Here is a 26,252-nt window from a genome sequence, read left to right on the forward strand (position 1 = left end):
GGTCACAGATCAGTTCTTGCTACTCATCTCTTTTGCCAATTGCTGGAGGACAGTTGCATTCATTTATGATGCATGTGTTGGTCTTCACTGGCTTGACAGTCCTCATGATCTAACCTCTTCTATAAAAGCAACAAACTATCAACCCATGTTACAATTCTGTAATCCTGGTCCTGTCCCTAACTAGCAGTCTGATCTGGGGCAAGTAAAAGTCTTCGGGTATCATGGAAGTCATTAAGAGCAGCATAACTCACTTGAGCTTACAACCAACTCCACACATACTCAGTAGAGATTCAGCGCTACATTTACTCTCTTATTGTCCCAAACCCTACCTGCCTTGCGTAGCTCTTTTTTGAATCTTTTATGTTTAGTGAAAAGTACCTTCCTGAGATATGTGTTGCATGGGAAAACTATCTTTTGTGGTTCTCAGCAATGACTGCCATTAGAATCACTTATGGAACCTTTAAAAAGGAAATGGCCACACTTTGCCTGAGTTGTTTCATCAGACTCTCAGAGGGGGGTGGGCCCCAGGGGATAAACATTTTAAACTTTCTACTAAATTTGAATGCCCTCAAGCTGAGAACTCTGATCTTGGCTTAAATCAAATTAATATTTAGAATGGAAGCTATATGACAGGAATCCTATGATTTTGAGCAATTAAGCTAAATTATTGCTAAAATTAGAAAAAGTAGGCACCCGCAAAGATTTGCTAACATATTACAAGAAATAATTTAGGCCCATAGCACCATTAGGCTCATAGCATGGATCTCTCTTCACAGGTACATGGGGAAAGTAAGAGTAGTTGAGTTTAGAATCTATTTGTGCCACAGAAATATATAGCATGTAATCCTTGTCTCTGAATTCTGTCGAGAGCATCCCCTGGAAATTTCTTAGAAACAGTAACATCACATACTCCTAATAGTGGGTTCCAAAAACCCTTGGTTTTTCCTGGGTGACAGGAGCCTCTTGTGTTCCCATAAAGTCAGACCCTGGATAGCTTTAGGTGGGGCTCCTTGGCAGAAAGATCAATTTAAAAATTCCAAATCCTGTTCCTTCACAATTTCTGGGAAGAAAGAAGAACTGGAAGCTGAGTTAATAATCAATTGTGTCCACATGGCTGAACTTCTCAATGACAGTTTCTCACAGCTTCAAGGTGAGTATGCACACCTACATGTTAGGAGGTGGAGCATCTGCACTCAGGAGCCTATGTCCTGATTCATTTCTGTGCCTTTATTGTAACTGTGACAGTGTAGAGCTTTCCTGAGTTCTGTGAGCCATTCTAAAAAGCCATGGACCTTAGCAGGTAACAGAAACTCCCACACAGCCAACTGGTCAGAAGGGGAAGCAGTCTTGTGGAACTAAGTATTTAACCTCTGAGTTCTGAGGCTAACTCTAGGGGATCTTAGTATAAAAATTAAAATATGGGGCACTTGGTTAGTGTCAAAGGAAGGGCTGGAGAATTAAAGTTGGTGTTTTAAAAAGCCTCTCAAGTTTGGTGTCAAAAGTGTTCTATGAATTGAAAGAAATCATAGTACTTCTGAAAAAGAAAAACCCTACAATATTATCCATTTTGCAAAAAGTCATTTATTAGGAGTATGTCACTGCTTCTTTGCAAAAAGGAAAAATATATCCTTTTTATGAGGAAATTTTTCCAGACTTTGTAGATTTTCATTTATTTTATATTTGATCTTCTGGTTAGTTTTTCTGGTAAGTTTCTCCAAATTATATTTCCAGCTGCTAAAATGCTGGCCAACCAGTTTCTGTAAACAGGCTTCAGCTAAAGTCTTGCTGGCCTCCACTTCCCTGCCTGTGTTCATCTGCACATTTTGTCTTTCCTTATGTACTTCTCCAAACCAAAATGAGCTGCATGGCAGTAACTCCTCACATGTCCCATTCATGTGTGCTTGATGCATGCATGCATTTACACAGGTACACACACACACACACACACACACACACACACACACACACACATAATTCTTGAGGTTTTGACTTTTACTGTCTATTGTATTGTAAAGTGCAGGCCCCCTGTGACCCTGCCTCCAAGTTCCCTTTTCCCAGGTGTGTCAAGTTGGCAACTAATCTTAGCCATGACACAGTACAAGCCTAATGAACTGAGTTCCAGCACAGATGTCATGGTGGAAGGAGAAAACCTTCCCAAGTTGTCTACTGACCCCACATGTGCATCACAGCACCTACTGCCTGCACTCATGAACTCACATCACACTACAGAAAATAAGTGAATAAAATTAACCCCTACAAGGCTGAAAGAAACAAGACCAAGTTACTACCCCTTAAGGGAACTGCAAACTATGCCTACTGACTCATTCAGCAGATTCTGCACTACTTTACTTTTTATGTGAAAAAAGTTTTCTCACAGCTATAAGCTTAAAAGGGAAAATTTTAAAAGTCATTAAAAATGCTAAAATGGGCTGGAGGGATGGCTCAGTGGTTAAGAGCACCGGCTGCTCTTTCATAAGAACTGGCTCCGATTCCCACCATCTACATTATGTCCACAATTGTAACTCTAACTTCATGCTCTCTCCTGGCCCCCTCGGGAACCAGGCATGCAAGTGATGCACAGAAATACATACAAGCAAAACACCCACACACATTTAAATTATGTTTAAAAAAATTAAACAAAGCCCAGAATTGCAGGTGCACTCTTATAATCTCGCTAGAGGCAGGAGGATTGTGCTATAAGTTTGAGGCCATCCTGGTCTCCATATCCAATTCCAAGCTAGCCAGAACTTGCCTCAAAAGTACCAAACAACAATGAAAACAAACCATCAAACAAAAACAAAAAAAGAAAAAAAACTCAAAACATGATAAAAGGTACAAGTGACATATACACTAAATACATATACACATAATTACTTCACATGACTTAAAAGAAATAAAATCACCCACTGATGTGTGAGGAAGTGCTACTATCTTTAGTTAGGTTTCTTGTGAAAGGCACGAAGGTCATACTGCTGCCATGTTCCTCCTCCACAGTGCTGTCCAGAGGATGGAGTGAGAGAAGTTACTTCCGTTTTGCTGCACTTCTTCTAAAATTTTGCAAGTGGAGTTACCATGGCAACTGGTGAGCCCTTCCAGAAGCTCTGAATGCCACACCAGAGAAGTAGAAGCAGGAGTCTGCTTTCTGCCTGGGAGGGAGAGGGGCAGGGCTTGCCATGGCTCCTTCAGGCTAGGGACAGTTCTAGTGGAATAGCCCCACCCGACTTCTGCAGTGTGTCCCCTGACCTGGGAGGAAAGAGAAAGAGTTGCCAAAAGTAACAGAATTTTGGCAACTTCAAGGACTCCTAGCTATGTTTCCCTTTATCTGTCATTTTTCAGGAGAATATATGATTCTAGCCACACCACAACAGAAAGAAAATAGCTGAAGAAATGAGCCCATGTCAACCATTCTTTTTAAGTTGTCTCTATTTCCTTTTTCAATTGTGTGTGTATGTGTTCACATGTGAGTGCAGGTGCCTGTGGAGGCCAGTGCAGGTGTTGGATCCCGTAGAGCTGGAGTTACAGAGTTAAAATGCTTGACATAGATCCTAGAAACTGAACTTGGGTCTTCTGGAGGCACAGTCAGCTCTCCAGCTTTCCTCCTCTGAGACAAGGCCTCATGTAACACAGGCTGGCCTTGAACTCCTGACCCTAAGGCCTCTAGCTCGAATGTGCTGGAGTTAAAACTTTATATAATCATCTCCTGGCCAGATTTCAAATGTTTGGCATTTGGGTGTTTTGGGGTGGGTGGGTGGGGTGCTTACTGAGACATACCTTCAGTATATAGCTTGGGGAACCCATGGCAATCCTGCAGCCCAGCTAGCAGACCCAGCTTTGTATTTCCGTTTAAAACAATATTTTTATCCTATCACATGATTGCAGTTTGACTTTTGTCTTTGGAGACAAAGTCTCTTTGTCCTGAAGCTCCACAGACCAGTCGGCCTTGAACTCACAGAGACTTGCCTGTCCCTCTCTCTTTCCTAAGGGCTAGGATTAAGGGGGTGTGCCGCCATACCTGGCTAACTGATTACACTTTTACTTTCATTTCTGTTTAAAAGACTTAGTTTCTCATGAATTCACTCTCTAGAATATGCAAGGAAACCACAGGGACTTAATACTACCACTAACAGTAATAAACAAAGAAGTAAAGCTAAGGAAGCCACACCTGTGTCTCTATAACATTATTTCACAAGCATAAACCAGGAACACGCAACTCCCTCAGAATTCTTTATCGAGACAAGACCGAGGTTGTCGAAATTTGTGTGACCCACAGGACAATATGTCCTCTTTCCATCAGAAACATTTCTAAACTTTGTTCACACCAAAAACAGAAGCAAAAGGAGAAACTGGGTTTGCCCTTTGCATTCCTTCTCTTGGCAGCTCAACAACAAGAGTTTTAGTTGGCTTCTGTTTTTTATTAACGAAACAAATTTTTATTTTCTTAAGCAAGGGAAAGCTTCCTAAAAAAAGACAAATGCTATGAAGGAATACTCATTTTAATCCTGTACGTGAAAAAACAAGGTGAGGCTTATTTTTAACTTTAAATAAAACCAAACTCTGGCCTGGCACATGGATTTTACAGCAATCCACACAGTAAAAACAACATGGAAAGATATATCAGAAATGCACCTACATACCTGATCGGTGGACACAACTCCACATAAGCAGTCCACTCGGATTTAGTAAGAAAATATCTGGCTTTCCTCTGCTCATGTGTTTAAAATCTCTTGGTTGAAGTTCCGCTGATGCAAGGCCGGCTGATGCATTCTTAGCCCTCACTGTGTAAGGACAACCCATGGCTCACTTGCCACAGCTCCCTGGGGGTTGGGCTGTTGCTGTGTTGTTCAAGGGAAGGAGTAGATGAGAATGGAGAGACATCTACTTCTAATAGTGAAATAAACAGTGGAGCAGCACAGAAACTTCAAGTACAATTGAGAGCAGCATGGTTTATAAAACCAGCTGTGCCTGATCCAACAACAAACGGTCCTGGGGACAGGCTGCAGGAACACAGCTGTTCCTCTCCTGAGTTGCTGCCCGGGACAAAAGATGCTACAGATTCCAGATCTGGAAACGAAGATTAACGTCTCCAGTTGAATGGACCTCCAGTGCTATTTTGTTACTGTAACTTTTGTTTTTAGCACAGAATACTGATTTGGGAAAATAAACTGTGCAGAATTAATAAATAGTACAAAACAATTTCCTGAAGAAAATAAGTTTTATTTCAAAAGATGAGCCGGTAAAAATATTTACTGCTCATTGTAATATATATGCTACATAATTGGGAAAGGATTTTAAATTTTTTTGCACAGCCTTGGAAAACTAAAAATAAATAAATAAATAAAATACCCAAATCTGTCTGAATTAAAGTATTTATGATATCAGATTAATAGACTCTTTTCTCATATATATAATGGTCTTCACACCTTGCATACATGAAAACTACACACACACAGACACACACACACACACACACACACTGGTATGCAGTGAGACAAACCAGCATTTTTTGTTTTTTGAAACAAGCTCATTCTGAAGTCTATGCTGAACTCATCCAGAGCCCCCTGCAGTGTGCACCACACCAGGCTCATTTCTAATGATCTCCCAAGTAGCTCTTCAGTGCTATGCAGTGACAGCCTCAGTCACTACAAGCTCTGAGTGCATGTTAACTGTGCATGCAACTGCATGGCCAAGGCACCTGATAGCCCATCAGACAGGCATCAAGCACGAGGGTCCAGAAATTGGCCTCTTCTTTCAGCAGAGCTATTCATTCACAAGGAACTCTTAGTAACCGTGCCTGCTTGACAGGGTCTCAGGGCCATCACTTTAACATGACTTATACTTGTTTGTAGGTATGTTTAGTGTGGGTGGAGATGCGGTCTAATGGTACAGCATGTGTTTAGTGTGTCAAGTGTCAGCAACACACACACTACAGGTTGTTTGCATTTAAGGAGTAACTTTTGTTTTCTGCAGATGGAAAATTTTAATATATATTTAAATTTACATTCATTTTAATTAAAAGTTAACCATATCACTTCCTTATCATTCTTTTTACTCCAACCCATACCATGTGCTCAGATTCATGGTTCCTTTTTTTCTTAATATTGTATATACAATACACAACTCATAGATGAATAAGTGTCACCTGCTGTATCCTTTTACCGTTGCTTGGAGAGAATCTAAAGAAAAGTCTGAATTGCCCGTATTTTCTGTGTAAATTCTACCATGTCTATTTTAATCTCACTGCACAGGGAAAAAAAATTAGCCCTGCTTATCCCACCACTGAGCCTGTCAAGTTTCACCACTGTTAAAGTCCAATGTTTCTGTGTCCTAACAAGCCTCCATGGCAGCCTCCATGGCAGTATTTAAGCTACAGACTCAGGTTTGCGTTTCTTCTCTCTGAATAGCTAATGTTCACTTTCTGCCAGGTGCTTCTCAGGCTCTTTTCTTCTATGAGACATTTCATTAAACTCTTACTTACTATAAAGTAATAATTTATCATCATTTTACTCAAGAGAAAATGAGCTTTATGAGTTTTAAAATGTTGACTGTTCATACAAATAAAATGACAAGCTTTAGAAGTTAATTTAAACTAGGTGGTGGTGATGCACACCCTTAATCCCAGTACCCAAGAGGCAGGGGGACAGGTAGATCTCTGAGTTTTAGGGCAGCCTGACCTACACAATGAGTTCCAGGACAGCCAGGCCTACACAGAAATACTGTCTGAAAAACAAGACAATACAAATAAGCAAGCAAAGAAGCCAATTTAACAAGGTATACTTACATTGACTTTTCCTTTATAGACAAAAGCCAGAAAAGCAAAGTATTCTCAGGAAAATGACAGCTAAACCAAGGTGAGCTTACAGTAAGACTTCAGTGGCAGACTGTATGCTTAGCATGTCTGAGACTCTGGCTTCAACTCCCACATCAAACTAACTGACTAAACAAACGGAAATCCAACTGTCCACAAGTAGACAATGTTCAAATATAAACAAATATAGAAGTGGATTCGAGGTTTTTCAGTACTATCCATGGGAGTTTCTTGTCCAGTTATCCATGCATTCATACTCACACTGTAAGCAGCAACACCAATTTCTAGCTACTCACTAAAATGAACTAACACTGACCTATATGAAAGGGATGTGAGCTGAGGCTTTATTCATAAATACCAATACCAGGGGCAAGTTAGTGTGGACACAGGATTCCATTACCTAGTTCAGTAAAGGAACTTGTTCTGTTTTCCCTTTGTTTTAAAAGATGCAGCTTCAAGCCCTCTCTTCCTGACTTGGGTCTGCCTTTTTCCAGGAGGAGCTTCCAAAAGCCTTGTCCTACAGTCACTTCAGTGTGATGGAAGCCTCAGGGCACAAAGTAATCATTGGTGATCTCAAATCACAGTGGAAATGCCAGTGTAGGGTACACCAGTCCCAGAGTCCTTGCAGGGCAGATCCCTGAAGGTATCAAGAGAAGTGATGGATGACCTGTTAGACAGTATTCATGACCCATCTGAAAGGATTCTTTTTCCTCTCACCACTCAACAAATGGACAATTTAATCCCCAGGATGATGTTGGGGAGGGGCAGGCAGGGCCAGGGGAGTCTTAGAAGACTTTGAACAGGTGGAACCCTCTGTCCCTCCCTATTTCTCAAGGGCCACAAATGACTCCATAGGTAGTTACCAAATTAACTACCAGTTCTCAAAATGATGCTTTGAACTCAGAGGGTTAATTTATAATTTTTTGTAAAACTTTTTACAAGATAGTAAAGTACTTCACCAGAATACAAAAAAAAGGAAGAAAGAAAGAAAGAAAGACAGAAATAGAAAAAAGAAAAGAAAATGTCCTCTTTCCTTTCTGCCACCACCATGCCATCCAGACTGAGGAAGACGCTGAAACTCTAGGGCCGCAGCTACATCGGTACGCACCACACGCACCGAGGAGGCTGTGGGAACACTGGAGCCATGCATCACCACAGGATCAACTTTGACAAATATCATCCAGGTTACTTCGGGAACGTTGGTGTGAGGCATTACCACTTGAAGAGGAACCAGAGCTTCTGCCCAGCTGTCAACCTGGATAAATTATGGACGTTGGTTGGTCAGCGAGCAGACACCAATCAATGCAGCCAAAACCAAGACTGGAGCTGCTCCCATCACTGACGTTGTTCTATCAGGCTACTACAAAGTTCTGGGCAAGAGAAAGCTCCCTAGGCCACCTATCATCTTGAAGGCAAATTCTTCAGCAGAAGGGCTAAAGGGAAGATTAAGGGTGTTGGAGGTGCTTGTGTTCTGGTTGTTTAAAGCCACTCCGGAGGTTAATTAAATGCTAATTTCCCATGTGGTCTGAGTAGGTTCTTTGCATCCTCCCTTGTCTGCATGTTGGGAATCTGCCTAACATTCTAGGAAGATGTAAGGTGTGGGCCCTTGAGAGAGTCCCACAGTCTGTGGTAATAAATGTAGCTCAACTTCAAAAAAAAAAAAAAAAAAAAAAAAGAAAATGTAGGTTTTGCTCTTGACAGGTGAAACAAAGGATAAATTACAGTAAATTTCATTTCTCTAGGTTTTACTGGCTGCCTGATCCAAATGTTTTCTAAATATTCTCTCTCTTCCCCAAGAGCATGGTGCACTAGCGTGGTTAACAATGGCCACTAAAGCCGTTTGTACTGGCCACAAAGATTTATTTTCACATTTGTTTGTTTGTTTGTTTAGCGTGTGTGTGTGCATGTGTGTGTGTGCACCTGCATGTGAGTGCCTGTTTATGTGCACATGTATGCAACATGTGCTTGGACGTACATACTACGGAGGTCAGAGAACAATTTGCAAAGGCTGATTGTCTAGAGACAGGTACTGGGTTTTCAGGGTTGACAGGTTGCTTTCCCTGCATTTCATTTACCAATGCTACAAAATTCTTTAAGGCTTCAGTGAGAATGTGAAAGAAAACATATCCAAGAATGTAACCAGTTAGAGTCCTCATTTGTTTACCTCTCCATCCTTCTGACATATGGCTCCATCAACCATAGTTTCTCTTGATATGATCAGTGCTATGGCATAGTGATAAAGAAATTCCCAAGGAAAGAAAATGAGTAAAAACCACATTGAGTAAGCATCTAGATAACACTTTCCAGTGGCTCACAGTCTTCTGTAACTCCAGTGTGAGGAGATCTGACTGACGCCTTACTCTAACCTGTGCAGAAGCCAGGCGTGCACTATGTGCACAGACATTCGTGCAGGAAAAACTCTCATACACATCAAATAAAATAAAGACATCTGAAAAAGAAACCAACAGGATGAGCAAAGGCTAAAACACGAGTAAATATGCTCCTGCAGTTTTAAACATCTTCTTATGTAGTTCAGCATATAGCAGTCTACGGGTTTCCACACATGGTATTGACATCTACGCTGAATGAAAGTTCCCTGCTACACTTTCTAACCAAGCCATAGATAACATAAATTTTGATCTCTCAACTACACAAAAGTTTCATCTAAAAATTCTAACAATTTTCCACATGTCCCTTTAGATAGCAAGGAGTTGCTTTATTTATTTTTCGTTGTAAAGTTTGGTCTAAAGTCTACTACAATGATTTTAATGATTTATACTTTTTGCCAAGTTAAAAGAATCTTACTGCAATATGGGTGAATATATACAGAAGTCAGCTTTTGGGGGGGGGGGAGATATACTTAACACCTATCTAACAGAGACCTTTCCATGCAATTATTTAAAAATCTTTTCTCTAGTACATCTTTTTCCAGCACTTTCTCATTTGAATGTCACTTTGACCTCAAAGGAAAGACTGTATAATTTACTAGAGAAACTTCTCAGCACTACACAGGAAAGTTGTCAAAACGAGAACATTCAGACTTCTTGTATGGCACTTGTTTAAATCCTATGCCCACTGTGTAACCTGTGGTGTTTATGATCACACAGTACCAAGTACTGGCAGACGCCACTACCTGAGACAATGTAAGTCAGTCAACATAACTAGCAGATTGTAAAATGTCAGACTCAAAGGACACAGTGAACTTGTATGCTCACCCTCTACACTTCTCCCAGAATTCCTCACAAGCATCAGATATACTAGATATATTTGAAACATGGAATAAAGGTGCCAGAGAACCTCCTGGGATTAGAAATGCTAACTGTGGTGGCTTGGGCCTATATGCCAGCACTCAGTAAGCAAGAGACAAGAGGATTTGAGTTAGAGAGCAGGTTTATACAGTGAGTTCTAGCCCCAGTGGATTTGGGCATGGGGGGAGGGTACTGAGTCTTTTTTTTAACTCTTCATTTCATTTTGACATCTGCTTCCTGTCCCCAGTAGTCAGTCTGTGCACACAAAACTCAACACACTACTGCTCTGAAGATGACATCTAGAAGACATATATTCATCATTTTTGGGTTCCTAAATAGTTCAAGAATCTTATAAATCTTAATCTTTAATATTTAATTTTTCCTAGGATTTAAATAAATCATAAATATAACTTATACTGATTATTTTTTTTTTTTTTTTTTTTTTTTTTTTTTTTTTTTTGGTTTTTCGAGACAGGGTTTCTCTGTGTAGCCCTGGCTGTCCTGGAACTCACTCTGTAGACCAGGCTGGCCTCGAACTCAGAAATCCGCCTGCCTCTGCCTCCCAAGTGCTGGGATTAAAGGCGTGCACCACCACAGCCCGGCATACTGATTAATTTTTACTGTTAACCTGACACAAACAGCAGTTCTCTGTGGTCTCTGCTGCAGTTTGTGCTTCTAGGTTCCTGCTCTGCTTCAGTTCCTATCTTGGCATCTCTTGATGATGGATTGTGATGAGAATGTACAAGCCAAATAAATTCTTCCACTACAAAGTTGGGTAAATTTTACCATTTCCTATTATCATCAGAGAGAACTGAGCAAGAATGGGCTGATGCCTTTCAGACATTTGGAAGAACTAGTTTTCTCTGGAAAGCTAAAAGCAGAGACACTGGAACAAGGTAGGAATCACTGACTTAGTCTCACTGTAGCTTAGACCAGATTTGTATATAATTTGTATGACTAAGGTGAAGACTGTTGTCTCTATTAGTTTATGCATTTGTGAGATGCTGAGTGTTTTCTTCTCTTTTGATATTTCTAGGCTATGTGGCTTGTCCCCAAACATCTTCACTGAGGTACAAATCAAATCAAATCACGACCATAAATAGACCTGCCCTGCCCTACACGAACAGCTTCAAGAGTGGCAGTGATGGATAAAACTTGAGAGCACTGTGAGAACTCAGAGAAGAGAATGCAAAAATTAAGAAAAAAGTAGAAGTTTAGGAGTTTAATTTAATGGCAGTATTCCCTCCAAACATTTTCTAACAACAAAACCCAAGATCTTATAGCCCTTTTTGTCGTCAACATTAACACTGCTTCAGTGTCTTGTAACTGAATTATGTTTGACACAGAAGCTAACCCATTAGAGCTTGACTTTCCATGAATGTACATGGACATTAGCTTTATGCTGTGGATTCGGACAAACCACTCTTTCCTGCCTTCACCTTCGGCAAGCGTTTAGTCACCTGCAGTTAACAATTTTAAATGGTAATGAATGTGAGACACAGAGGTGTAAGGACCTGAGAATCACTGAAGGAAGACCCCAGACTCAAATAGCATGTAAAGACAAAGAGTGTTTATTTTGCAGAAACAACCAGCATGGGTCAACCATTCATGAAAAGGGTGACTACGGTGGAGCGCACAGGCCCCTTTTTATGCTGGGCTGGGAGAATTTTCTAGAAAGATTAGGTAATCTCTAATGTGATTTTAGGGGCCAAAGTGGTAACATTAGTACCATCTTGATTGGCTACTTTGTTAGTTCTATATTTAGAGAGTGGGTAAGGTAATCTAAAATTTCATTGGTGAGTGCTGGGGAGGTCACATGGGTCGGCTTCTGATTGGCATGTGCCAGCTGGTCAGTGATCTGAATTCCTATGTAAACAGTTAACTACAGGATAAGATAAGGATGTTCAGCACAGACGGCCAGTCCTGAGATATTTTCCCATTCTTGTGGTCATCTCCAGGCTGTTCTTTGGGAGGGGGACAGTTTATGACCTTGTTCTTAGAATTTATGGTCTGCTCCTCGAGACTAGAGCCTAGCTCCTGGGACTGGTGGCTTTCTTTTTGAAATTAGGCTTGGTCCTAAACTGGAGACAAATGGGGTTTATATTGTTCTTTTAGAGGTATAATGAAGGAAGATAATTAAAAACTTGCCCTTAAATTTCTTTCTTTCCTTTCCTGGCACCACTAGTTCTGCCAGTGCTGAGACAGGCCAGCATACCTAGAGCACTGGCCTTACCTGGGACTCACAGACTGGGCACAATGGAAGGAAGAAGAGTCACCAAAGCACACTTTGTTAAGAAGTGACATGATGGCACCTAACCTTACATGCTAGTTTAAAAGTGATACGGAGAAAGGAGACTTAGAGGAGGAAGTGATAGGCTCTAGAGTATGAGGGACATAAGGGGGTGATGGTGACAATCTTTTCAATGCACTGTAGGAAATTATCAAAGAACAAGTTTAATTATTTAAAAAGTAAAGGGCACACATTTCACATACCAATTTCTAGTTGGTATATGACCAGTTAGATCTGTGATGAGAAACAGAAAGAAGCTTTGGAGTCAAACATGTGACTCCGCTCACATCCTCTGTGTAAGCAGTATGAGCTGACGATGTTCATCTACCCGCATCCAAGCTGTTCTCAATCCCTTTTTATCTTCCAACACTACTCACATGTCCAAGTAACTGCTAAGTCCTAATCATTTTACTTAAAGTTCTGTCCCTTCTTCTATGTCCTTGTGTCACTTCCTGGATTCTGATGACCCATGCCACTGCTCTCTGGGGAAATGTCATAGCCTTGCACCCTCACAGAACTGCCAGGATCATAGCTCTAGAATATACACAGGACTGCAATGCTCAGCAGTCTCAGTGAGTTCATTCCCACCCCCCAGGCATGGTTTATAGCAGTAAAAGCTGTCACTCACTATCCTCCAGTTCCTGACTGCTGCACTCCTACACCCAATCTTGTCATTCTCATATTGCAAACCTGTATTATTCTTTTATAAATTTGACCTTTTATGTATGTCTCTCTGATACTAGAAGTCTTTAACCACCTAGCAAATCTCATGTTACTCTTAAGAGCCAGAGTGTAGCTGTCAAAGGGACATCTTTCTCTTTGTGCAGCCATAGCACCTTCCCATACCATTGTGCTGCTATTGAAGAACCTTGTGTTGATACATTTCAGCTATTAAAGTGAGATTATTGAGGGCAAGACTATTTTTATTTCCCTATCATAGCAATAGCCACAAAAACTAATTCATCTAACTTTGATGTGGAGAGATGCCATTTGATCTACTCAATACTAGAAGTTTTATGCAAATACCATGTCCTTCAATTATGTTAAAGGAGAAAAGTCAGCTTCATTAAAAGTCTATGACTGGAGCTGATCCTGTACCACAGGAAATACCCAAATACCACTGGGAGAGAGCTGATATCCCAGGAGTGCTGGCACACCTATAAGCACAGGCAAGACCACCACTTCTGCTCAAATTCCTGGCCCAAGAGGGACCATCCCAGAGTCATCACACACAGGAACTAACGAACGGTGGAGACAGGATCCTTCCAGTTTCCCTCTATGCCCCAGACCTGACCTTGTGCTACAGCTCATCATACCCAAATTCCTCCCAGAGAGAACTGGTCTCGCAGGTGTACTGACACACAGTCAGAGACAGCAAGACCAGCTAACACCAGAGATATCCAGATAGCAAGAGGCAAGGGAAGAACATAAGCAACAGAAATCAAGGCTACTTGGCATCATCAGACCCCAGATCTTCTACCACAGTGAGCCCTGGGTACCCCAACACACCAGAAAAACAAGACTCAGATTTAAACTCATACCTCATGATGATGATAGAGGACTGTAAGAAGGACATAAATAACTCCCTTAAAGAAATACTAGAGAACACAGGTAAACAGGTAGAAGCTTTTAAAGAAGAAACACAAAGGTCCCTTAAAGAATTACAGGAAAACACAACCAATCAGGTGAAGAAATTGAACAAAACCATCCAGGATCTAAAAATGAAAATAGAATCATTAAAGAAATCAAAAAGGGAGACAACCCTTGAGATAGAAAACCTAGAAAAGAGATCAGGAGTCATAGACACAAGCATCACCAACAGAATACAAGAGACAGAAGAGAGAATCTCAGGTGCAGAAGATACCATAGAAAACATTGACACAACAGTTAAAGAAAATGCAAAATGCAAAAAGCTCCTAACCCAAAACATCCAGAAAATCCAGGACACAATGAGAAGACCATACCTAAGGATAATAGGTATAGAAGAGAGTGAAGATTCCCAACTTAAAGAGCCAGTAAATATCTTCAACAAAATTATAGAAGAAAACTTCCCTAGTCTAAAGAATGAGATGCCCATAAACATACAAGAAGCGTATAGAACGCCAAATAGACTAGACCAGAAAAGAAATACCTCCCATCACATAATAATCAAAACACCAAGTGCACAAAACAAAGAAAGAATATTAAATGAAGTAAGGGAGAAAGGCCAAGTAACATATAAAGGCAGACCTATCAGAATTACACCAGACTTCTCACCAGATACTATAAAAGTTAGAAGATGCTGGACAGATGTCATACAGACCCTAAGAGAACACAAATGCCAGCCCAGGATACTATACCCAGCAAAACTCTCAATTACCATAAATGGATAAACCAAGATATTCCATGACAAAACCAAATTTACACAATATCTTTCCACAAACCCAGCATTACAAAAAATAATAGCAGGAAAGCTCTAATACAAGGAGGGAAATTATACCCTAGAAAGAGCAAGAAAGCAATTCTCTTCCAACAAATCCAAAAGAAGATAGCCACACAAAGATAACTTCACCTCTAATAACAAAAATAACAGGAGATAACAATCACTGTTCCTTAATATCTCTTAACATCAATGGACTCAATTCCCCAATTAAAAGACATAGGCTAATGGACTGGATACATAAACGGGACCCAGCATTTTGCTGCATACAGGAAACCCACCTCAGTGCAAAGACAGACTCTACCTTAGAGTAAAAGGCTAGAAAACAAATTTTCAAGCAAATGGTCCTAAGAAACAAGCTGGAGTAGCCATTCTAAAATCTCCAGCCTGAGAACACAAAGGGAGGAACTCATGGCTCCACCTGTATAGGTAGTTGAGGGTGGCCTTGCCAGGCATCAGTGGAAGTGGACAGCCTTGGTACCTGAAAGTTTGGATTCCCTAGTGTTAGGAAATTGTAAGAGCAGGGAGGTGGGAATGAGAGGATGTTGGGAGCACACCCTCATACTAATTGGAGGGGGGAAATGGGATAAGGGGTTAGGCATCAGTGGAAGTGAAGGGCCTTGGTACCTGAAAGTTTGGATTCCCTAGTGTTGAGGAATTTGAGAGCAGGAAGGAGAAAATGGGAGATGGTGGGAGCACAGCCTCACAGAAACTCCCAGAATTATAGGGATTAGACATGACAGAGGCAGGCCACCAGAAGACTAGATTCCAGAATTCAAACAAACAATTATCTTGATACTAAAATTTGTTTTGAGAATTGTATATTGCAGAATACATAGCCTTGGTGTATCTACTCATCAGGCAAGCTGAGCAGACCTGCTTGAACCTCTGATGTCCTGGAATTCCAGCTGGATGCAGTGAAGACACAGTGTCAGAGTCTTATCAATTTACTCTTCCCCCAACCCCTCTTCTAATATCTCAACACCTATAATCATCTTGAAGAAGTTAATGAAGAGTCAGCGCCCCTATTCCCTGGGCTTGGGGACTGAGGTGGTTAATACTGGGCTGTCTTTCTAGGGAAAAGTAGTGGAACAGGGAGGATTAGCTAGGATTTATTGCATAGCCATAACCTACTGGTAGAAATATGTATAATTGTTATTAAGATGAAGCTATAATTTCTTAAATGGTACAAAATTTACTTTGATTTCAAATTTAAGGTTTTCATTGGTACGAGCTTATTAATGTAAAAGTGAGATGAATATTGTTACTATCATAGGCATTTTGCCTGTATAACACATTTAGGAATACAAGGCTTAGACCCAGTCCTTCTTTAACTTTTTTAAAACTGATTTGAGATGATTAGACTATGAGTTAAGGGCCTATAGCAAATTCATGGCTTTGAGTTTGTTAGGGTGTTTTCTATATTTTATTTAGAAATAGCTGAGAGGAGTTAACAGACAACAGTCCAGATTGCCTTACATGGATAGCTGGTTTTCAAAACATCAGAAATCCACAGAATTGACATTACAAACATCTCTGTATTAATGTTCATTTTGATTAGAGACCTGTCTCTCCTGACAGCTTCTTGTCTTGGATTCTAAGAAGAAATTGAGCATCTTTGGAGTTATTCCAACTGTGGTAAGACAGCCACTAGGCAAGAATTGCCTCTTTCCATCTACAGACAAATTACTGTCCAGAAAAGGACACACTTGCAGAATAGTTGACTGATTTTATCTGCCAAGACAGAGTAATCAGCCCTTAATAATTCTGCATCACTAGGTTTGTCAGATGATCCTGGGCCAGAAGGCTGAAGATTGGATGCTCCAACGTTCTGGAGTATAGGGACTGTCTAGGTGTTCAGCGGTCTTTATAAATTGGCCAAGTTTTAGAAGCTATGTTTTGTGCTTCCCATCATTTCAGTTAACTCAGTCATTCTGGATTTCTGACGGGGTTGAAATCCTATAGTCTCATAGCCAATCTATTTACTTTGCAAGAAAAGATTTGAGAGGATGGGTTTCAGCTGACATTCATTCTAAAGCCAAGAAAAAAAATCCAGGTTCAGAACTAAGTCTTTTATTTAGGAGAGAAGACAGAGGTTCTGCTTAGTCAACAAAATGATGGACTGGGTATTAGGTCTATCTTGCACCTTACTGACATAAATTGGTATAGTTATGCTCTAACTGTATTTTGAGAGAAAAGTTTTATTTTAACAGGAAAGGTGATATGTAGGAAGAGCTAAGGTGGAAGGAGTACAGAGAGGAGGAGTAAGGAGAGGAGAAGGAGAAGGAGAGGAGGAGCTAGGTGATGAGAGAGAAAGAGAGAGGGGGGCCAGACATGGAGGCAGATGTTCACATATCTCCACCAGTCAAAGATAGTTGATATATTTAGGTTGGGTATTAGGTTACACTTCTGGTTGATATTGAACATTACCAAATTTATAAAGCCTTTGGTTAACATTAAAAAAAATGTATAAAAGCAAAAAGGAGAAGGGGGTATGGGATAGGGGTTTTCTAGGGAGGGGAAATGGGAAAAGGGGATGGCATCTGAAATATAAATAAAATATCCAATAAAAAAATAAGAAAAAATAAATAATGAAAGAAAGAAAGGAAGGAAGGAAGGAAGGAAGGAAGGAAGGAAGGAAAGAATTACACCAGACTTCTCACCAGAGACTATGAAAGCTAGAAGATGCTGGACAAATGTCATACAAACCCTAAGAGAACTCAAATGGCAATCCAGGCTACTATACCCAGCAAAACTCTCAATTACCATAGATGGAGAAACCAAGATATTCCATGACAAAACCAAATTTACACAATATCTTTCCACAAATCCAGCCCTACAAAGGATAATAGATAGAAAAGTCCAACACAGGGAGGGAAACTAGAATAAGCAAGAAAGTAATCTTCTTTCAACAAACCTAAAAGAAGATAGCCATACAAACATAATTCCACCTTTAACAACAAAAATAACAGGAAGCAACAATCACTATTTTTTAATATCTCTTAACATCAATGGACTCAATTATCCAATAAAAAGACATAGAGTAACAGACTAGATATGTAAACAGGACTCAGCAGATTGCTGTATCAGGAAATGTACCTCAGTGTCAAAGACAGACACTACCTCAGAGTAAAGGGATAGAAAACAATTTTCCAAGCAAATGGCCCCAAGAAACAAGCTGCAGTGGCCATTCTAATATCAAATAAAATCGACTTTCAACCAGAAGTTATTTAAAAAGATAAGGAAGGGCACTTGAAATGTTGGACTCTAAGGATCCAAACCCAAACCCACGGGAAGCGCTCTTTCAGAGATACTCACGGAAGGGAGTCGCTGCAATCGCATGAGATTTATTTGATGAATAGGTGGAATAACAATAGCCGGTGCACCGGGGTCCCTCACCCTCAAGCGAGAAAGAGGAACCCCGAGTGACCAAAAAGGATGGTATATATACAAAGTTCACAAAGACAGTAAATTGCTTCTTAGACAATAAAAGAGATTTCAAACATCCGTTCCCAAACCTGGTTTCTATCTAGCCCTCAATTTACAACCAGGCTATCCTATTTTACATATGTATCTTGTTCCTGGGAGAATTCCTTTGAAGTGACTTCCGTTTACCCAGGTGTTTTATTGCCTCTATCTTGGGTCTTTTGTGCTTTTGAAATGTTTATTCAAGCCCTTGGAATGCACCCCAGGGGCAGCTAACACTTGAGTGTAAATTGAAACTCTGAACCTAAGAAACTCTCATGTTGAGACCTAAAATTTCATTTTTACAATTTATTCTTACATTTCCTCCTTTTCTCTCATGGTCAAATTCCAATCTTGGAATTATGAATCATCATCTGGGTGTAAAGAGTGATATTGTTGTCTAATTATATCTTTGTCATTGAATCTTTAACTATCTTTTTCTCACCCCCTGGATGGTCTCTAGTATGTACTTAGGTAAAGTAGCTGTCTCTCTCTCTCTCTCTATACATATACATATACATATACATATACATATACATATACACATATATATACACACACACTAATGGGCCTGTTGGCTTTTTTTTCATCTCGGGGATGTACATATGTAGCTTAAGTCCCACTCTTTAAGGCTGTGTCTGGGACACAGTTTAGATTCAAATGTCTCTTATCTCTCACAATTGGGCAATCTCTATCCCTGTGTCTCTAGGATGGGCATATCTCAGGAGTCAAGGCCTGCTGGTCCTTGGCCTTGTAGAATGGCAGGTGATCTTGAGCCTGAGGAGGTTGTTCAGGTGTCCAGCTGTTCTCTCCAGTTGGCATCAGACGCAGGTGTCAGCCCAAGTTATGTTCAACAGCATCAGGAATAGTTTCTTAGTAGCCTGAAAAATCATCTCTCACACAAGATGGACATTCTGGGTTTAGAATAGGGACAAGGAAAGGGACACTCTAGCCAGCGCCAGTTCTCAGGGGTAATTTAGTTTTTCTTACACATACTCATCAAAAGAAAAATCTACCAAGATGAACTCTCAATTCTGAACTTCTATGCTCCAAATGCAAGGGTACCCACATTCATAAAAGAAACTTTGCTAATGCTCAAAGCACACACTGCACCTCACACAGTAATAGTGGGAGACTGCAACACCCCACTCTCAGCAATGGACAGATCATGGAAACAGAAACTAAACAGAGACACAGTAAAACTAACAGAAGTTATGAACCAAATGGATTTAACAAGATATCTATAGAACATTTCATCCTAAAACAAAAGAATATATTTTCTCAGCACCTCATACCTTCTCCAAAATAGATATATAACAGGTCACAAAACAGGCCTCAACAGATACAAGAATCTTGAAATAATCCCACGTATCCTATCAGATCACTCTGGACTAAGGCTGGTCTTCAATAACAATAACAATAGAAAGCTGAATTCCAGATCTTAACCTCGGGTCCACTGCAGTGAGCCAGAGCTTCACCTGGTGCTTCACAGTGCCTGCTTTCCACACCAAGACAGTAACAGCCAGGCATTGCTGCCTCTGACTAAGTTAAAATGTGAAATGTTTGGAATGGTTTCTGCTGAATGTTAGTTACATTCTCCCATCATAAAAGGATTCTTGACCATCAAAAATCATGAATAGCCTGTATTGTCTTATTTTTTTGTAGATCAATACATGTATAGATCTGTTTGGATAGTTGAAAAACTTTATGATTTAAAATGTCCACATATCTTTTTATCCTGAAATACCTTGTAATTTCCTGAAGACATTTTGGAAATTACTGAGTTATCAATGTCTTAAAATGTGAACACAATGAATCTGCACACTGGTGATATGACATAAAAGCAAAAAATAAATAAATTGAATACAATTATAACAACAAAAAAACCAGTTTTGATGTTGAAGTCAGCTTACTCTTTATAGAGAGTTAAGTCTTTTTCAAGAGAAAGCAATGTCTTTAGCAGAACTTCACATTAGTGCAGCCTTGTTCGGGCACACACCTTTCTCCCAGAGTTTGGTTTGAATACAGTATTGTACAGCCTGTCAGTGCTTTGCTGCCACTGTTTAACATAGCTACTGCTGTAGTTTAAATGTGAAAAGTCCCCCACAGAGCTAGTGTTTGAGCACAAGGCCACAGCCAATGGCTCTCTTTGCTTTGGAGGATGCAGGCTTTGAAGGTTCCCAGCTTGGTCTCACTTCCTAGTTCTGCTCCAAGGGACAGGCCTGCTGCATGCTCCTGCTGTCATGCTTTCCTCTCCACGATGGACTCAATCTCTCCGGAACAGAGCCAAAATAAGCCTCTTTTTCCCCTTAAGATGCTTTGGTCATAGCAACAAAAGAGAAAATAAGACAACTACAGGACATATAAACTATGGCTTAGTGTCCTACAGTTTTTCCAGAAAGCAATATCTGCCTTCTCGATATGACTCACTGCCTGCTGCCTAACCCCACACTCTGAAGACTTCTGCATTGCTGTCCATGCTTCCATTAAAATTATGTGGCTTACATCATGGGATCCTCCTCTATCACTTAACTAAGCATCTTAAAAATAACCTTTGCAGAGTAAGCTGAATTTCCCGGACACAGAATTAGGATAGTGAAGGACTTCACAAGTCATTTAGTTCCACAGTCACCTGGTGTTTGAGTCTTCTCTGTAATGTCTCTTACCAATATTTGTGCATTTTTTTTATCACACTACAAATGTTAATAATAAAGTTGTTTTTTTTTTAAACAAATCACCACACTTTAAAAATAGCACAATTATTATATCTCTAATGTAAACACAAAATAGCCTCTTGTGGTAATCATTACTTAAAGAGGTTGATCTTTATTACTCAATTTTAATTTGCCTATGAACTTTCATATTTATCATAGAATTTCTGTAATACTATTATTAACAATTTAAAATCCACAGAAATTGTAAAGAAGCAAAGTCCATCTTCTAGTCAACGATGACTCATCTTCCTCAAACTTACGCTACTCAAGTTGAACTAGGTAGGCTTTGCAGAGACAGAAGAGAGCAGTGTGGGAAAGAGCGTGCTCAAAGGTGCCCTCTCATATGGTGTGTACATATCTGGGGCGCTGGAGGAGAGAAAGCAGCTGCTGCCTTGATTACTCCTGGTCATTGTGACTCCAAATGTGAGTCTTTAGCACACTGAGCTTAAATTAAATCTAAGCCTATCTAAAATGTAGCACAGCTCCTTAATTCAAGCAATATAATCATTTTATCTCATATAGGGTAGGATCCACATCCACTGTGTTGGACTTTGACAGGATTAATTTACACAGCTATGGCTTCCTAAGGGATTTCTCAAGGACATTCCTGACTACACAAGTTTCACTTTGTGTGTTGACTTTAGAATATAAATACCAAGAATAAGATAAGGCCTTCAACTCACAGCAATCCTGGTCCCCTAGCCTTCTGAGTGAGAGCCATGATGTCTGGCTTTGTCCTGGCTTAAAAATACTGACTGTTCAAACCCACTGCCCTGAAATATCTTCTCAAGCACGTTGATTAACATCTTAGTTTGAAAAGAGCACATACACATCACTATGTTATGAAAGAAAATGTATCAGCAGTGCCTGTCCATAGCACAGGGAACTAGCTGCATTTTTCTTGTTTGTGTTTAGGAGAAGGGGCATGCATGTAGATGTAGAAGGACAATCTGAGGAAATTTGTTCCCTTCTACCATGTGACTATCCCAGGGATCAATCTGTAGTCCTCAAGATTGGCAGCAAGCATCTTTACCCCCGAACGATCTCCTCACCAGCCCTTTAGCAAGACTTTTATACAATCCTATCAATTGCCTCCTCCATCTCCTCCTCCATAAAGTGAGGAACACTCCCCATGGAATTGGATCACATGTGGCTGTCTTATAATGTAATGTCTCCTACTTAAATGAGATTTTTTTAAAAATATATAATCAAATCCCGATTCTCTAATCCAAAACCCCCTAACCACTCAGTACGAATCTGTCTCCACAGACCTGACATTGCTTAAAGTTCATTTTTTTTTTTTACTTTTATTATGTCTTATCCCTCTTTTATGAGAATTTCACTAATGGCCTTTCAGCTACTACTAAATCTTCCAGATGCACAAGAGCAACAGCTCAAGGTCAATGTTTAATAAAGTACTTGACAAAGAAATGAAAGGTTAACATTAATGATAGTAACATCTTCAAAGAAAGAATGTCTTGATATTGTGAAGGGGGGTCCTAGGAAAGGTGGAACATGTGGTTGGTGAAGGAACAGATGAATGAAATTAAGTTAAACTAAGAACTCTGAACATTGTATTGTAATGTCCAAAGAAGAGTCACTACAGGACAAGCATCTAGGTGACCATGTGTACCCTAAAATGGAACTATCCCTGTCCTTTAAACAGTGTTGCATTCCTGTTTACCCCACTCCACGCCACCAACCTCAGAGTCATCCAGCAAGATTCTGATCATCATTTAATGTTTCATATAGAGACAGCAATAGGGAGACAACAAACACATTAAGTGTCCGGATGTCTGCTTGCTTTGATAGTCATGGTTTTTTTTTTTTAATGTCAAGCATTTATAATAAGAAGCCCATGTTTTCTGTGAATTTTATAATTGAGAAAATTATGTTAAGACCTATATTCTCTCTAAATTTTGGAAATTGTACCAGTTGGATTTTAGAGCGACCTTCCCTTGGCTTGGAATGACTGTTGTATTTTACAGGCCTGAAATTCTTTTCTTAAATAGGGTTACAAAGTAGATGGCTCTGTTTCTATTGAGATCTTTACAGAAATGTGAAATCTAGAGATTTATAATAGGGACTGAAAAAATACTACAAATTAGTCTGACTACCTATGTGAATATAATAGATCTGTTTCATTAATCTGAGTCCAAGACTAGGAATTCTGTAAAACCAAAGAAATAAGTAAATAAATAAAGCCAGAAGAGGTTTAGACAAATAAGAAAATAAAGGGGAAGTTAGTAATTGAATGCATGGTTACAAAAGAGCAAAGTACTGCAGTGTGGTTATTTGTGCAAAGCCAAAATTATGTTTAAGAATAATGTGTTTCTAGACACTTTCCCAGGACTCAGTCTCATGAACTGAGGGAGAAGCTGTACCTTGCAGCCCACATACATGCTACTCTACACACCTTCTGCAACCTTAAGGAAACCTTGTCTTTTTGGAGCAGAGAAACTCAGGAGTCATTATGAAACCTAAGAGGGTAACTCAGTACTGGAATCTTTGGCAAGCGGAGGCCACGCCCCACATGCAGCTTCTGCCTGACTTACACTTGTCATGTGCCTGTGAGACATGCTTTGCATCTAAGACAACACAGAATTGTGCTGATGCATAAAATTATCTCATTCTATTCTTTCAATGTACTGTCTTAAGTGTATCCAGATACAGATATTTCTTAATTATAGAAAAATACTCATGTTATTTACATAAGACAGAATAAAAAATCCCATTATAAAGTCATAAGTGAATCACTGCTCAATTAACCCTTTATAGAGGGGTTGCCTTTCTTGTCACTAGTCCATATCTGTCTCAGATTTCCTTGAGAGTTTTGTGCTCCTGTAGGTAAGATAGCTGGGCACTGGGACTGTTTTACATCAAGCCAGGCCATGTTTCCCATTTCCTTTTCTGTATGAAGATTTTTCTAAAAGATTTTCATCACACTTAATCAAACTTTGTGTGTTTATTATTTGTTATGCTTGAAACTTGAACAAGCAGGATCTTAATAAATGTACTTTCAAGCACACCTGACAACACCTACAACCTGACAACACCTACAATATCCTGATGAACATCCACTTACAAGCACCACCTTGACAACTGAAGTTGATAACTGGAAAGTAGTAGCACATTCATACATGGTCAGCTGGGTGCGGGTTTTAATGGCCCACTCAGTGGCCTAAGTAAGTACAGCTAAGGCACATTTCAGCACTACACCAGTTCTGGTTTCTAAGATACAGGGTAATTAAAGCAACAGTAGTACCACAAATATACATGATTTGACCTTATAAGCCTTAAATTGTTTATTGATTTTGAAATAATTTTTTCTCAATTATACAAGATTAGTTGCAAACTGTACAGTTAGTAAAGAACCTTTCAGGTAGATAGATGACTGCTATTGTTGAAAGCTGTTTCTTAAAGATCATATGCTCCTAGATTAATTTGTATATTTCAAAAACTGTAAGTACAGAATACTAACATCAACTACAGTTAATACCAGGAATCTGCAAAAAAACAGTTAGGCTTGAAAAACTCTTAATGAAATACAAGCTGTGTCAACTAATTCCATACTGTTAAAAGAAAGAAAACAGCACTGTGCGTGTGACCACTGGCCATTTCTGGTTCTCTAGGTAGCCACTGACTCACTGAGATGAACACTCGAGAAAACAACATGGCTCAAGTTTGACTGAACTGCACAGGCAAGACCTCTAATTACAGCCTTTCATACAGCACACAAAATGGCAGAGCTGCTAAACTCAGGGTGCTAATGCTGGGGTTTCAAGGGCAGGAACACTGATACAAAAGAAGTCTCCAGAGCATACAGCTGGTTTTGTTTTACACTTTTATATTTTAGGGCACAGTTTGGGGGAAGGAGACACAATGCTGCTTTACAAAAGACATAGTAGTCCCTTGTTTGAGCTACCAACCTCTGAGCCACAAGGAAATATGTCAGTCATCCATTTGTTAAAACTAAAATTTCCATCTGCAGTTTACAATATGCAACACACATTTTAAGTAACTGTGGACAAAAGAAATAACAATGACAAAGGAAGCCCCTGAAAAGCAAGCCATCTTCCTTGGTTTCCCCCACCCTAATGGCTGAACCATCTGTCACTACAGCTCTGTCACATTGTTTCCACAGGCTCTGAAACACTACAGCAGCACTGCACTTAAAGATGTGGTCCAGCATTAAACTTAATTTGAGTATAATCTACAAATGCCGCTGGCGGAGTCATTTCTCAAATAAGAACAAATATTGAACATGCTGTGGCCCTGGGTGTACTTCAGCAAGAACACTGGTTAATTCACTGTAGAAGCCATTACAAGATGACTGTCTAGCTGCCACATTCAAGGATCACAGTACATATTCACAGGCAGGAAATATTCTTAAACATTACGGGATAATTCCAACATGTAATTGTACAGGCTGTTTAAAATAAAAGGCAAGTGTACAAGCTTTGGGGATGGGGGCTTCTTACCTAAGAGCTTAGAGCTTCCTTTCCTTGATCACAGAAAGATATACTCACACTAAATGCTGTACAAATCGGATATGCAATGCCAGGTTACTTACCTTAGAAAAGCTGATTTATTCTTTGTGATTGCAAGTCACAAATGGCTGGAGAACAACTCCCTTCATTTGTTCTTCCAGTGAGCAGAATGAAATCTCCCAATAGCCCGGTGCACTGCAGATAATCTCACACTACACAGGCTCCCCTGCTAACCCTATGTTCCCAGCCCAGCAAGGATAATCACATTCCGGCAGCGGGGAGTGAACAGATGGTGGATTCCATGGTAACCAGCCCTCCTAAGGCGATTGGTAGAAGTGTGTGACTCAGGCTTCTTGGGTAACAATCGTGGTCTTTGTGTTCCTGACTTGCAAAGCCCAAGTGAAGAAGCATGCACAGCTACTCACAGGGCTTGCTCAGCAGGTGTTTGGCTATATAAACCAGGCAGTGCAGACCAACCAAAAGCTTTCTACAAATTGACCCTTGCCAGGACAAAGTCCTAATGTTTCAGAGAGCCATGTTGCTGACTCAGGACGAAAGGTCGCAGAAATGTAACTGCACAAACAGAAAGCTTGAAAGTTCAGTTGCAAAGTCAAGATAGCATGTTGTAGGAAACTAAGCTGCCTCAGCAAGTCGTTTTCTGATCTATAATCGCCCACAGAACTGAAAACTGTTTTTGTATTTTTAGGGGTTTTTAAAAAAAATATATTTAAACATATAGAATATCTTATTTTGAAAATAAAGTCAAGTTTTAAACAGCAATTGTTTTAGAAAAAATTATGTTTTTATTTTTTGTTCTTTGT

At 39.9% G+C, this 26,252-nt stretch overlaps 1 protein-coding gene and 1 pseudogene across 5 annotated transcripts in view; one reads left to right on the forward strand and one right to left on the reverse strand.

The window, feature by feature from the left end:
• Positions 1–26,252, reverse strand: part of Fgd4 (FYVE, RhoGEF and PH domain containing 4) — a 176,512-nt gene that overhangs the window by 112,942 nt on the left and 37,318 nt on the right. For 2 of the 5 annotated variants that reach the window (XM_034515152.2, XM_076942522.1), the window contains exon 1: positions 25,515–25,877. The exons of the other annotated variants lie outside the window; for them this stretch is intronic. The gene's annotated coding sequence lies outside the window, so the exon portion shown is untranslated. Of the gene's footprint in view, positions 1–25,514; positions 25,878–26,252 lie in introns of those variants that run through there. 5 annotated transcript variants of the gene reach the window in all.
• LOC117717941 (large ribosomal subunit protein uL15 pseudogene) lies at positions 7,854–8,288 on the forward strand (annotated as a pseudogene).

Source organism: Arvicanthis niloticus, chromosome 12 (genome assembly GCF_011762505.2).
Source record: "Arvicanthis niloticus isolate mArvNil1 chromosome 12, mArvNil1.pat.X, whole genome shotgun sequence".
Taxonomy (NCBI): domain Eukaryota; kingdom Metazoa; phylum Chordata; class Mammalia; order Rodentia; family Muridae; genus Arvicanthis; species Arvicanthis niloticus.